The following is a 15,307-nucleotide window of genomic DNA, read 5'->3' as shown; positions in this document are numbered from 1 at the left end:
AGTTTCAGAGACAAGGCAGAGAAATGATATCCATCACTTCTTTTGCAGAGGCTTGCAGTGAGAGGTCGTCAGATTTTACTTCTAAAAAGCATTTTTGTTTCTCCCTGGAAAGTCATTTTTTGTTACATGAGATTGCAGACTTTCTAAAGAATATATTAAACACTCGGGCATGAGAATGAGAAATACAAAATGTAAACTTCAGATTTTGAGATGGTGCCAGGGGAAGTGGATTTGGGTAAATAACAGCCTGTTAGGCCAACCTCTAGAATACATAATATTTTAGAATGAATGTTGAACAACATGAGAAAGTCAGGGAAGCGAATGGATAATGGGATAAAATAAAAAATTATGAACAAATATTTTTGTGCCAAGGTTAGCTGTTTCAACTTCTTCAGTTCTTTGCTAAATAAAAGCAATAGATGTGATTCATCTCAATCTTGGTATAGAATTTGAATGTAGTACCCACATGGAGATCTATCAATATGGCAAGAGAAAAAGAAGATTCATAGAGGAAATTTTAAATACATAGAGAATTGAATAAAGAGGCTATGTCAATATTCATCTTAAAATGAGAGTGTTGGGCCAAAGGGAATCTGTTAATTAAATTCCTCAAAGGAGATGAAACGTTTAATATTTTCCTATCATTGTCATAGATAAGCAGTGGTATGCTTATGTATTTGACAGGTGACAGAATTCTTATGAATTTATAGGTGACTCAAAGGTAAGAGTCACTGGCATTTCAGAATAGCATCATACAAGGATTATGTTTTCTTCTGAGTTGGTGTGATAAGTATGTTATAAAATGTAATGGTGCAAAGTGCAAGGCCATGCTTTGTACTCTGGCTAAAGTGAGGCCAGGCAATTTAAAGCAGTCCCTGGTTATCTCTGAAGTTTGTTAACACGCTTTTCCAGGTGTAGCAGAGGTAAAAAATGAAGAGCAGCTTTAGGAAGGAGCATCATAGAGTTCATAGAAGGGACCTGTGAGTTTCCTTGCAGTCCTGTGCTCCTGTATTTATTTGAGGTGTTTCTCTTGAGGAATGGGATGTGCTTGTGCCTCTCTGTGAGTGGATGTTTTAATTAAATTGCTAGCTGCTTCCATGTGTTTGAAGCATTCCCCAGTGGTGTCAGTGTCTGTGCACTGCGAGCAGCGGGAAGGATGATGTGTTCTTGTGCACGCAGCTGCAGCACAGCAGGAAAGGGAAAGACTTAAGAGAGAGCAAACTCTGCAGCTCCTGGAGGGATGGTTGTCACTCACACCCCTTATCCCAGGCCCTTTGCTGCTGTGGGGATGGGCTGAGTTTCTGCTCCTCTTTGGATGATCAGCCATCACTGCTCATAAGCACAGCTGAAATAATGGCCTGCCTGCGGAGAAATAGAAAAAATCCCTTTTTACAGCACGTAAGTTTTGCTCTTGGAAGACAAGAGAGAGCCATGTCCTGATGGTAAGTGCCATATACCATGTTTTTGCAGTTCCCAAAGGCAGGCTGGAGCTCTTAAACTGATTGTTTGTTCAAATAGACTTTCCATGCCAGGCACACTCTGGGTAAGTATGAGCTCTTCCACCTTCCAGCAGCACACAATGCCGAGGGCAGGCATATAGGTACCCTTAGGTACCATCACTGTGCTCTGACCAAAGCATGGTTTCTCTGCTGCTTGGACACTGCCGTTGGGAGGGGACCTTGGTGCACTGGGGAGGGAGTTTGAATGTCAGAGGAGGATATGGGGGGGTTGCTGGGCCCCAGGACCAGCCTGCAGCTGAGCTTGTGGTGCTTGCTTTGGGTCGGAACAGGTGCTCCTTCTTCCCCACTCTTGTGGTTCCCCATCTTCCCTCCTTGCATGTGTTCCTTTGAGGTTTGTTTGACTCTGTGGGTTTCAGGAAGAAAGCATGTGTCACTATTTCTGTTCTCCCTCATTGTGAAAAAGCAGAATTTAAGATTTCACAGAAAATCCAGCCATTAGTTTCATTTATTTATATGGTAATGCTCATTTTGCTTTAACTATCACACAGTGGAGATGACAGTTTACTCCACTTAGGGTATATTGCTTTTTGAATTAGCTATGACAATGGTTACTGGTAGTGGGATTGTATCCTGAAGCATCTGCTTCTTTTTTTTTTTTTTTGGTCTCTTCATATTATTCTCACCCAGTTTCCATACTTGCATTGTTTACCCTTGACATGAATGATTATTTCTTCCAAATATATTAAACACATTAATCAAGTTTTCATGGCTGAAGCAGATTTAATATGCATTTTTAGGAAAGTATTGGACAGATTTCAGTGTTGTTATTCCAAGAATTTTACTTGCTGATTTACTGTGCTTTGAGAGTAAGATTGTCTTTTGTGTCAGACATGCAGCATGGAAAGCCAACAAACATGAGAATCAAGAGTGACTTGGTGCTACAGACAAGAATGTGTGATTTTTCTCTCCGTCATCTAGTTCTGTTTAATACCAACAGAAGTGGCTCATCTCCCACTTCCCTGGGAGTACAGCTTCTGCATTTCTGCAGTGAATCCAGAAAAGTTTGATCAGGGCTTTCCCCAAGGGGACAGAGGAAGCTGTGGCACTGCCCACTGCTTGTCTGAGAAAAAGCTGCTTCCCAGTCCAAATGAGTGAAAGGATTTTATTTTTCATGGCATGAATGTGCTCAGGGACCGTACACTTCACTCTGTAATTTTCTATTTGATTATGCCTTAAAATTGCAGAGCAGTTGTATTATTTTTAAATAGCAGTATCATGAGGGTTCAGAATACTTCTTAACTGGCATTGAACTTTCACCTGAACACTGAGATCCATGGGTTTATTCACTTAATTTCTCTTGACGTTCACTGATAATCACTGCCTGCCTTATCACTGTCTCTTCTTGAAGAAAGCAGAATAAAATACAAACCAGTTTGTTCAAACTCATGAGATGAAGTGATTAAGGTCCTTATAACCTTACTGCATAAAAGGAAGAAAACAGGATCAGAAGTTCACATCCTAATTATTGCTGCAGTTACAATACAGTATGGGAACCATTCTGTTCTGGGCAATAAGGGAATACTTGCTCTTTCAGTCAGAGGCCTTATTATTTTTGCATTATTACTATCAGCATCCCAATTTTCTGCCAAATGAAAATACATATCCAGACATTACATGATCTTCTTGCTTTTCACAGTTCATTTTTTCTGTCTGTTGATGTATGCAAGTTCTTTCACAGTGATTTCAAACTTCTTAATGGTGTTGAGAAACAATTGTACATTCCTACACTGTTAAATAAGAAATTTGTGGTTCTTCCTACCCCTGGCATAGACAAGGACCTAAGGTTGATTTCTGCTCTTCATGTAAAAAGAAAATCTATTTCTAATCTGGTTTGGGATGAGAACTCATAGTGACCGTCTGTGTGAAAATTTTATCCATAGCAATTTAATTTTTTTTTAAAAATTGCCTCAAAATATCAGTGCTTTTTTTTTTCTCTCCCTGAGTAAGGTTTTCTAGTCTGGCATCTCAGGGAAGAGCATCTGCTTCAAAGATGTCTTTGGAGGTTCTGAGTTATTACTCCTTACCTTTTTAACAAATTTTTCCATCATGCTGCCTCATACAGACAGTAAAAAGCCTCCAGCTGTTATGGGCAAGGTCTGTAGTGTAAACATTCATCTCACTTCATCAGAGATACAACCATGATTCACTCCTTAATATTAATGTCTTATTCATCTTTTTCCTTAAGGAAAAAAAAAAAAAAAAAAAGACATTGTGATTTCCATTAATAATTCAAAATTTTGGCAGTCTCTTTTTCTAAAAATGATCATGCCTCACATTTCAGCCTATTAAAAACCAAAATTACAGTGGATTTAGACAGAAGGCTTAGGAAGTCCAGTCTGCACATGCATTTTTCATTATGATTGACAACCTGTTTAGAAATTCTATGTTTGTAAGTTCCAGCCCAGAGGGTCTCAGTGAATATTTACTGGAATTTGCAAGTACTTCATAGTTAGGCTGCATTCTATCCCCACAGGAACATTTTTCCACTGGACATTCAAATAGTTGTCCTTTATTCACATAAATACTTCAACAAATATTCAACAGCCACATCACATTAATATAGTGTACTTACACTCCTGTAATATATTGACATTAATCTCAATACAAATGTAAAATGTTGGTTGCTTGTGCCTGGATATTCTCACTGCAGCACTCATTAGGTTAAGGATGCTGCTGGGTATCAGAGGGGAGCACTGTTCCCAAAACTCTTTGACCTGCTTCATTGCAAGAAAGCAGTTAAAAGCCAACATGGAGATGAAAATATCTTTCACAGCTGTGACAGCACAACATATGTTACTACTTTGTGTGAAAATGAGCAGAGACAATTTAAACTCTGCATTTGGCCGATTAGTCTTATGGTGTCTTTGACAATAAAGATGCCGTTGGCAAAACCTATCCAGAAAGGACAGAGTGGGTATTCCTGCAGAGACTGCCTACTAGATTGGGATGCTTCTGGCATACTGATAGTTGTAGCAGATGTTTCCAATTAACTGTAATAATTCTGAAAAATAAATGAACTTTCTTCAGGATCTCCTTGATGAATATTGATGTGGTGGCAGTCTCCTCAGCCTGAAAGTGCTCACAGCAGCAGTGATTGGGGTGGAGAGGATAAAAACATTGAAAGGTGGTGATTTGCCACAAAAGCTGAAGATTCAGGTCTTTGCACAGGGTAGAATTAGGAAGGAACTTTTGTCTCAGTTTCTCTGTGTGTTCTGGCATTTTCCTTCCAGCAAACTTTCCAGGCAGTCAGACCCCTGAGGCAGACTTGTCCATGAGACACCACAGAGAGCTGAACTTGGTGTGGCTGTGCTATGGGATACCAGAGTGAGCATGGAGGTTTCTAGTACAGATTTTTTCAGGGCTTCAGGACTCGTGTTGTGTGCTGTCCACAAACAGATGGTGAGCTCTACGATTTAATAAAAAAATTTAAAAAAAGGCAAAGAATCTTGCACAGAATTTAATATTATTTTATTTCAACATAGCTGCTTATCTTGTTAAGTCCATTTTACTTTATTTTCTTCCTTATGGGTGCTTTTCTTTTTATACTTGTAGCCTAAGTACTTTTAATTTGAACTTGATGATTTATATAGCTTTATTTTTTTTTTTAATGTTACCAGTATTTTTTCCGGTTCTGTTTGTTACTCTTTTCATAGCTTTGTTGCAGGACACGTTTTTGCTCTGATTCCACATAATTCTTTCTGCACTCCTAACTCTTCTATTTCTCATTTCTCAGTTTATATAGTAGATTCCACTTCTTGACAGTGGTGGCTAGTGTCATTTCTTTGGTTTTATTTTTGTCCCTTTTAAAATCTAAAGCCACGAATGAGGTTATTTGAATGAGGCATGCTCTGTTATATGTTTTCCACATTAGCTTTCCAAAGCCTCCTCATCTGTAACATTCACAGGGTGTCCTGCTGGAGATGCCACACAGTCAAGGTCTGGTTTGGAGTAGTGACCAAGCTAGCCATCGGGACCCAAACTTCCTGACTGGTATTGCTGCCCCAGTAATACGCGTTTTAGCTGTAAAACCCACTGGGAATTAATCTTCCCTTTAATTCCTATTTATTGCTCCTGCCCTTTTATACCAGGGTATTAGTGTGGTTGCAATGCGGACCCATTGTGTGGGGTCCTGTCTGCTGCTGTCCTTTGACACCAGCCTTCAGTTACTCCACGCTGCTTCTTTTGGCTTCCAGAAACTCTGCTTTGCAGGCTGTAAAGGGTCTGTGTAGTGTTTCTTTAGAGAAAGCCCAACTGACTGTGTATAATCCTAAGCCACTTGATTTTCCAGTACTTTACTTAACATTATCTGCTTTCAGTAGAGAATAGCATGTTTGAGACATAAGCTTTAACACTATCAAATAGTTCCTTGCAAGGCTTTTAAAGGGAATTGTTTGCAAAGCAAACTTCCTTGCTCATTGTCACTATTTGGGAGTGTCTCTAGTTTACTGCTGAGTCAGGAAAAAGTAGGAGATGGGCTCTTAGAAGTGATAGGAATCCTTCCTCTCTCACATGTGCAGCTCTGTTTTGTTTTCACACATTTATCCACACTTCAGACGCTATTAGCGAGAACATTAAATTATATGGAGGGGTAGAGCTGTTTCTTTTGTCTTTTTTACATGAAGGCAGATTGAGGATAGGAGGATGATGCTGAGTTAAAATGATCATCTCTAGATCTTTTAGGGCTAGCACAAAAATAAGAATGAGATGTGACAAGAGGTCTGGAGCAAATGGAAACTGTAAAGCTGAAAACACAAATGTGAAAGACAAATGGTTCCTGTGAACTCCCATCTGTATTGAAAAACACTATGTCAAGAGCAGGGTTTAAACTTTTTTGGCTGCATGCTTGTGTGGGACAGAATGTATTTAAAACAATTCCTGTAAAAGCTTCTTCCTAAGCAGGCATGTCTGGAGAAATAAAGGGCTGATGCAGCACTGCAGGCTCACTGTGGGTGAAGAGGTGTTGCTCCTGCACACAGGATCAGGTTCTGGCCTTTCCTACCTGCAAAAAGCCAGAGCCTTCCTAATGATTTCAAGAGCGCAAAGACTTGTATAGGAAAAAATAGGATTGGAAGTGGCAAACATGATGGGAATACAGTTTTTCATATTATTTGCTGTGATTTTTTGCCTTTGTTTTAACCACTTCCTGGCTAGGGTGCTGCAAGAACAAAACCATTGTCTTCTAAGACATTTTTCTTGGCATTTTAAAAAATGTTCTTGCAGCATAGATGAAACATTAATATAGCAGTGCTTTGGTGTGCCTGGGGGATTTGTTGTGTTGGTTCAATGATGAATCAAGTAGGCAATATGCAGTGCTGTGAGAGACACTGCTAACACTGTTGGAGGAGAGGGGCTGGAGCAGCAGGCAGAGGAAGGACAGGGAGGCAGCTGAAGCGAAGGGAAGGCTGAAGAGCAGGAGCAAGGAGCAGAATTCAGAGAAGCTAGGTCACAGGTAACAACAAGCTTGATTGGCCTTGTCTTTGTATCCATGAACACTGGTTTTGCACATAGTTTATAGTGGGTGGTAAATATGTTCTTTGCCTGGAGGCATGACTTCAGGCCCTTACCTTTTATGCTCTCCCTCTGTTAAATGTTGTTATAAAACCATCATAGAGAATGGTGAGTGGTTTTTTTTTGTTGAGTTTTTTTTAAGGTTCTATTGGCAATTATTATTATATCAATAAGGAGCAACATAAAAGCCAAAGCCTTTGATGCCTCCTGTGCTTGCTTGACAACATTAAATTACTGCAAAGAATAGTTTAAATTAGTTAAATAGTTAAATGACTGCTTAACTTATTCACATTTTTGCATTAAACGCTTCTTGTGCTCTATAAGCTTATGATCAAGAAAAATAAGTTTTATTTCATCAGGGTTTGGAATTAATTGAAAGACTGAACTTAAACGAACTAACCAAGCTGCTTAATAGAGAGAGGCAAGGCGATTTCTCTGTGTGTACAAGACCTGTAATTTTTGGAATTGTATCTGCCACTCCAGTTATATTTCTGTCCTAATAGGATCACTGTATATGTCTGGTATTTCATATTCTTAACGTCTGGGTTTTAGTTTTGAAGTGGCTGCACATGTGAAATACCAGACATGCACATGTGAAATACCCTTGAGTGTACTTTTTTGTGTTCTATAAAATTAGAAAAGTAAAGCAATGAAGAGATCCACTTTAGTTGGGATTGTTGGCTGAGATGCTTCCCATGTCAGGAAGCACTGATTTGTTTCCCAGGGCATGCTTTCCAAGCTGATGTTCCTAGGAGATTTGTCCAAGCAAAGATATTCAGGCTTTGACTCATGGTGAATTCTGGTATATCTAATGCAGAGAGGACGCTAACAGCCACCCAAAAATTAGATTTTAAAAATGATGGAAGAAGAGAATGAATGTTTTGTCTTTCCCTTCCTCAGTAATTAAAAGCAAAGGTGGGGAGGGTACAATTACCATTTGTTGAACATTATTCCTGAAACACTTCAGAGGGGGTGAGCTTTCCTAGACATTCTACATGATGAATTTGTTTCTTCTGCCCCACTGAATTCAAATGAAGTGCTTCTCCTTGCAGTGTGTAAAGCCCACTCATCTTGTCCCTGGCTGGAATGTGAGCAGCACTTTGCTGCCAGGGTTCCCACGGTGGCAGCAAGCAATCCTGTCTGCAGTTAAGATGCTCTCCATCATCACAGGACTGTCACTGGTGTCTCAGAGGCAGCAGTCAGGGTCCCAGAGGGGAACTAACAGCTGGCTGCAGCTGCTCCTATGCCTTCTTCGTGGAGGGAGGAATGCACATGAAAAAGGAGAAAAACTGAAAAAAAAACCTGAAAAAAAATGAAATCCATTAACAACTGTTAGGAAGGAAGCAAGCTCGTGCAGATGAATTTTAGTGGAACAAAAGCTTTTTATACAAAGCCACCATATGTGTAACAATAACTGATGGCTCTTTGTGACCCCTCTTCCCAGGGATTTGCTGGGTAGCAGGGCAGTGAAGGTGGGGACCCCCAGACCTTTTCCTGCTCTGACACAGCACAGGGCACCCCAGGTGCCCTTCCTGGCTGTGGTTGAGGTGCTGGCAGGGGTACTGCCTGCTGGCTGCCCAGGCCACTGCTTTCTCCATGGTCAGAGGAAGGGATCTCTGTGAAAAGAAGGCTCACAGTATGGGGAGGGCAGAGATGTATGTGCTGGACTTGGGAGAAGCACATGGGGGCTTCTTTTCTTGTTCATCTCCCCTCAGGCTTAGCAGAAAATATTTTTCTCACATCCCTGGCTGTCCATCTGGCTGCTTTGGTGTGGGAGAAAACACATGCTGAAGCCCATACAATTTGCATGGATTTAATGCAACTACCAAAGCAGAATTTCAGGAGTTGGTTAAGTGTGGGATTTTTTTTTCTAAAAGGCTAATGTAATCTTATGTGGTATGTGATTACATCTTCTGGCAAAGCTTGCTTGATTAAGCATATCCCATTTCTGGGATTTAGGGATTTATGCTAGTATCTCTCCCAGTTCAATGAGTTGGCATAGGAAATTCTGTTTACTGTCTTCTCCAGTGCATTTAGTCCAGTGTGGAGTCTGGAGGTGGTGAAATACACACTAACACTGGCTGTCTTAGCCACTCATGTAAATGAAGAAGTCACATTCAAAGAGGTTTTTAAAAAAATATTATCATCCACAAGTTACTGCAGATTTCCTTTAAACATCATATTCCATTCTCACTGGTAGAGTGATTTAAAAGGTCATTTTAAAAGAGAGATGTACAAATGTTTTGGGGAGTCCTCCTTGCTGGGACACTGGTCGGAGCAGTGGTGCTCTGCACTCTCCATCCATCAATCCACTCCACATCACCTCCCATGCACAGGAGGAGGGTGGGTGGTGATGGCACCCCAAAGACATCTACCTGCAAATCTCACCCACTGAAATGGAGGGGAAGGCTGGCCAGGGGTGCTCTGCCCCAGCACCTCCCATTTGGCAGTGCCTGCTTTATTGAGCCATGCTCCTGTAGAGCCTTCATGTTACAGGGTCAGGGCTCCCTTGCAGGTGCCTTTCGTGTACCAAGGGCTGGTGGGCTAGGGGCATGCCAAAAGCTGGGCTGTGCTTGCTAGCTGGAAGGTATTCTTGATGCCCAAGATAGCTTTCATTATGTTGATACTAGGTATTTTAAAAAACCTAAGCCAATCAGCTTCTGTCACAGCCTTGCTGTGTGACCAGGGCAAAGCCTTTCCTAGCAGATACTTTGAGAACTTTTTTGGAACTCCCCTGGTGGACAGACACCTCTGGCTTATTGGGCCACTTCACTCCCAGAAGGGATTGTTTGAAGGATACTTTGAAGTCAGGGCCGGGCCCAGTTTCTCAGCACCCTTGTGTAAGACTCACTTTAGCAGATACTGGAAAGATTTGCTCTTTTAAATTCCTTTGTAATTAGTCTCTAAATTCTTTCAGTTCAGTCTTGCGAACCAGGCTGGGGTGATGCTTTCAGATATGTGTCCATCCATCCATGACAGGTATCTCCGAGGGAGAACAAAGCATTGAAGAACAATATTAGATAAAAAAGCCAGGTAGTGTGGAGTTCAGGCAAAAAGCATAAAATTCCACAACAGTAGCAGAAAGGAGGTGGAAACACCATCTCTTACTGATCTGTTGTTCACCTGCTTCAAAAGCTGTTTGAATCTGAGGGGTCAGCTGATCCCTTAGGATTTTTTTTCTTTTATACCAGAAACATAGGTCAAACTCTGGGCAACACTGATTTCAGTCTAGTGTCACATGAAGCAGGTGCAGGGGCAGCCAGCTGTGGGTACTTAGGGGCACAGCACAAAGAGCTTTAGTTTCATTAAGAAATCTTTGATGTAATTAACCAGATTTTTGTTTGGATTGGGTCTAAGGTTGTCCATCTTGTTTTTCTTGATTTTTAAACCAGTTTTGACTCTGAAAGATATAGTGATAATCAAGCAAGAACGGTTAGCTGACAGTCTACATCCCATCCTGTTTTTCCTGAAATTAAACTTTGAGTATTAATACTATCCTAATTCACTGTGGTTAAACAAAGGTTCCTGGGGGGGAAATGTTTTTGTGGGTTTTTATGTTCCTTGTTTTATGAATAAATAAATGCTGTGGGCACTTTTATCACTGATGCAATACTTGAATGTGCTTCCACAGTTTCTACGTGGCAGTGGCTGTGGTGAGAGGACTTACATAGTTTGTGCAAGTGCTTGTACAGAGAAAATAATATCTCAATATTTACTTTTCATATACTGCAATTTCCTGAGCACAAACATTTTTATCTGGTGTGCTTTTGCTGAGTAGGATGCCACCACTCGTGGCAGAAAAACTGGGATAATTCAAACAGGTCTGACAGGATCAGGACTCAGAAATGCAAGTCAGCCATTGGAGGCGAGATGCAGAGCAGTCATGGATGGTGATGAAGCAGTGACAAAGCTTCTCCCTATCATAGCTTGTCAACAAATGACAGGAGGATGTCATTTTTTGTCTCTTGCACTTATAATCTCAAAATTAAACCCTCCTAAATAGATTTATATCTTCTGGTGGCTGTTCTCCTCATTAAAGTGGTTTTACTTCCATTTCCAGAACCTCTGCCCACTAGTCTGATCAATTATTTTGAACATACTCTAATCTTATTTGACTTTTTAAAAAAATTCTATTCCCTTGTGCATTAGAGTTTAGCAGTTTGATTTAGATAATCAGATCTTGTCCATATATTCAAATAATTCAGGAGAGTTAGATGTGACAGTATAGAATAATAGCGTTGCATCATTTTTTTGCCAAATTTGAAAAAATTTGGATATCTTGAGTCAGAAAGATCTTTGACCTGAAATTTAATCAACGAGTGGATAACCAGAAAAGTGTGTGGATGCAGGAGAGGATTAAACAAAACAAACAAACAAACTAACTAAATTTTAAAAAAACTCTGTTCCTTCAAGATTTTGAGATTTTTTTTGTTAAATGGTGTAAAAAACTCTTGTCACAGAATTGTTGGGCCTTATAAATGGCATACATTTGAAAATTAGAAAGAGTGGAAAATGAAAACTTAGTAATTTAATTCCTTTCTTCATTTTTAACAAAAATGAGCAAGCTGCAGGGAAGAATAAAAGGCAGCTGAAGTCAAAGGAAGCACATTTGTAGCCATCTATGTCCTAATGAATAACATTAGGAAGCCATATGTAAGTATTTAGTCTTGACTGTAACAGATTGAATACATTTGGTCTTGTCTGGAGGAAACAAGCCTAAATCTATCAAGTACATGGGTGAAAAAACAGTTGGAAATTCTGGTTGCTACAAAGGGAAACCAAAGAGCTGTGCTCAAATGCTTTCACTTCAGATGAGGTGAAAGTTTCAGTTCTGCTATCAGTGCTTATCAGACAGGTGAGAAATAAATTTGCAAATAACATCAGTTATTCTTAAATACTTTGCTGGATGTGAAGTAGTTCAAAAGTACTGTAATGTTGCAAACCAAATGTCATAAGAAAAACTATTTAAGAAAATTATTTGCATTCTTGTAGTACAGAATATTAGACTTAGATTATATTGGTAGATGTCAGATCTTTGTAAGGCTTTGACTTGACTGCTCTGAGAAGGAGCTTTGGACACGTGCAAGTTATGCCAAGCTAAAAATCCACATGACCTGAGTTAGTCAAGAGTTAAAGAGCTTTTAGCAGAGAACAGAGCACAGACCCAAATGATCTGTGCCCAAGAAAAATACTTCAGTTTGATCAGTAGCTCAAAATGAAATACAGACCTCTTAGCAGTGGGGGCAGTCTGGTTTGTATTTGCCTTCAGCATGTGTAGGAGATCCGCACTTCCCAGCTCTGACAGGCTCCCAGCCAGAGGTGATGCTTGATTAAGTGTGATTTTGTGTTTAGTCTCCCACAGAGGGACAGGACTTGGTATGATCCAGCATTTGTCTCAGGTAAGTAGAAGGACCTGATGAGGGGCATGTACCAGTGCCACATAACACTACAAATAAAAGTCACTGGAAGTCAAGGAATAGAATGACGAGATTGACTGGAAAAATTGTAATTGAGGGAAGTCTAGAATAAGCAGCATTATCAAATTGGTTTTCATCAACAGCTAATCCAAATTTAACTAAGATCTCTCGGGTTCAGGCTTCATTATCACCTAATGCAGGCTGAACACATCTATCCTGGACTCACTGGAGATTTGATATAACACCTATTTAGAGAAGTAATTTACAAGTGTAAGTCTTATCTGTATGGGCAGAAATGTTCATAATTTGTTTAAAGATGTTTGCTTTCTATTCGTAAAGATTAAATTTGCTATCAGGGTATTAGAGTGGCAGTGACTAAGTCTTGGCATACATTTTTGGAAAAAGAATCTCTTGGCCTTGTGTTTTCAGAAAACTGAATTTTGAGTCCCTCTTTCTCTTAGTTGTAGTTGTAAAGTGGGAGTCTGAACATGTGTGGTTTTTTAAAATCCTGTAAGCAAACCAGATTTTTCAGAATAGCATCATACTAAGAAATCTGATAGTTTTCTACACCTCCAAAGACATGTATGGCACCTTCCTGTCCCTGCCAGAGGATGTGTGCTGTGCTCCTTTCTCTTGCACGATTTATGGAATTTTCTGGAACTTTTATTCTGTGGTTCCTTAATCCATCCCTCCATAGAATGACAGAATTCTTCTGCCACCTAAGTTGCTCTGAGTAATATCCTTGCGGTTTTGATACACTTTGAGAGCTAAGGATGTGTGAGATAGAGGTGAAGGCTATCACAGATTGATGGTATACATCCAAAGATACTGCAAGTTAATGGGATTGCTGGGAAATTACACCAGTGAAAGGAACATTTTCTTCTGTACTTCTGAAGTATTTGTGAGAATAGTCTGAAAGTATTCATTTTTCATGGGCCCTGACAAATAATATCTGGATCTTTACTTGCCATTGATGGGGAGAAAAAAAGACAGTAAGGTCTTTAAAAAATGAAAATCAAATAGGATCACAAAGATTCAGCAGGAGAAGTATCTCCAAAGAAAAAAAATCAATAAACCGTGTCATGTAAACAACTTAATGTAAGTGATAAATCTCTCTACATCTGTTGACCAGTGTAAAGACTGAGTTTTGGCTTTCACATTTGAATTTATGTACACAAAGATTTAAGTAAAATCTAAAGGTACAACTTGTTAGAGAGGAAATGAGATGGTACAGGCAGGCTCCTCCACTCCAGACTCAAGATTTCCAGGAGAAATAATCATCTTTAGTGTTCACAACTACCTCCATGCCAAAATACGCTGTTTTTAGGCATCTGTTTGTGTTATGTTGTGGTTTTTAAATGTTGTACAGTAAAAGACAAATGATAGGAGTAGTAGCACCAAGGACCACTGATTTATGTGTACTGGAAACTTAGGGGAAGGAATAAAGCTGGCCTGTCGGACATTGCTCTTGATTATACTTGACCTGTTTAGTTGAAGTAGTTCTGCTTGCCTCCGGCCACAAGCATTTCCTAATGTATTTTACCATTAAATGTCATCCTTTACTAGATCTTGAGTGGTGCATGTAGGCTGACCCCTGCACAGTTCTCTTTTCAGGCATCGTTTTGACTCTGAATAACCACCACAGCACCAGTTTTAAAGTTTTGAGATTACTTATGTAATTCTGCAAAAAGAGATTCATACTGTGACAATGACCCTGGAAGCTGCTCTGTGTTCTAGATGTTTACAATGTTCAGTCAAAGAACATCAGATTTTATTTGTTGCTATGGAGTTGTGCTGCTTACATAAAGCACTCTTGAACCTGCTTAAGTCTACTTAACAAGACACTAAGACAAATTTTATCTTATTAATAGATAAAAGGAAATCCTTAAGAATTGTTATTAAATAATAAAATTAGAAGAGATGATTACTCATTTACAGCTGTCCTATATCAGCTTAATTTTGAGGACAAGATGCAGAGTTTTACACATCTGTTACTATCCAAACACTGAACTGAGCTCAGCTTCTCAGTTCTCCTGAAAATTACTTTGGAGTTTAGCTTTTGTGAAATGCTTCAAAACAACATATATTTTAAAAGTGCTTATAAATTCCCTCTAGAAGTCACCCTCTTACTTTTCTGTCTCATGTTACAAACTCAAATGTATTTATTTGGAAGAGGCATGTCTTTGGTTGTTTGTTACTTGAGATAACCCTTGCCAAAGTCCCCAAAAATATAAGAGCAAGAAAGCGCCCAGAGAGGTGAGGCAGTAGGATGGCTGCCTAGCCCTGATGATCATCTCAAGGCTGATCTGGTAGGACTGGCTAAAAGGGTGAGATAGAGCCTCTGGGAGGCTGCCAGCAAGTCACCAATTAATACTAATTGCATGGGAAAATACTGTAAGGCTGCAGTGCTTCATCAGGGACTGGAATGAGTTCATAGCTGTGCTGCACCCAAGGGCTGTGTGTTCCTTGGTATTTACTTCAAGAAGAAAACACAATGCTCCTTGCTGCTCCATTCACTTGCAGTTTTAAGATCTGATCTATAATGAATGTGGAGGAACGCGAAACATCTCACATCTATCACAGAGCTTGGCTTGGGAATATTTGAGTTAAACTGTAATGTTCTATTTGGTTTTCAGCAGGAATCATCACTGTCTCATCTTGAGCCAGACATTGCTTCTCATTTTCTCATAGGAAGGAAAACAGAGCTGAAGTTGCATGAAGTATATGGACATGATAGTCCTTTCACAACAAGAAAACTATGGACATCTGATTTTAAAAGGGCTTTTGGCTTTGCCTCTCTGATTTCCAAGGAAAGCTTTGCAGAAAACTGAGATTTAAGCTCCTCTGCGTAGTGACAGCTGG

General features: G+C 39.8%; 1 protein-coding gene across 1 annotated transcript in view; it reads left to right on the top strand.

Moving 5' to 3' along the window:
* Positions 1-15,307, top strand: part of PAG1 (phosphoprotein membrane anchor with glycosphingolipid microdomains 1) — a 112,306-nt gene that overhangs the window by 44,114 nt on the left and 52,885 nt on the right. The window lies entirely within an intron of this gene.

This window comes from Catharus ustulatus, chromosome 1 (genome assembly GCF_009819885.2).
Source record: "Catharus ustulatus isolate bCatUst1 chromosome 1, bCatUst1.pri.v2, whole genome shotgun sequence".
NCBI lineage: Eukaryota > Metazoa > Chordata > Aves > Passeriformes > Turdidae > Catharus > Catharus ustulatus.
Note: the sequence above shows the minus strand (reverse complement) of the source record. Positions and strands in the feature narration are given on the sequence as shown.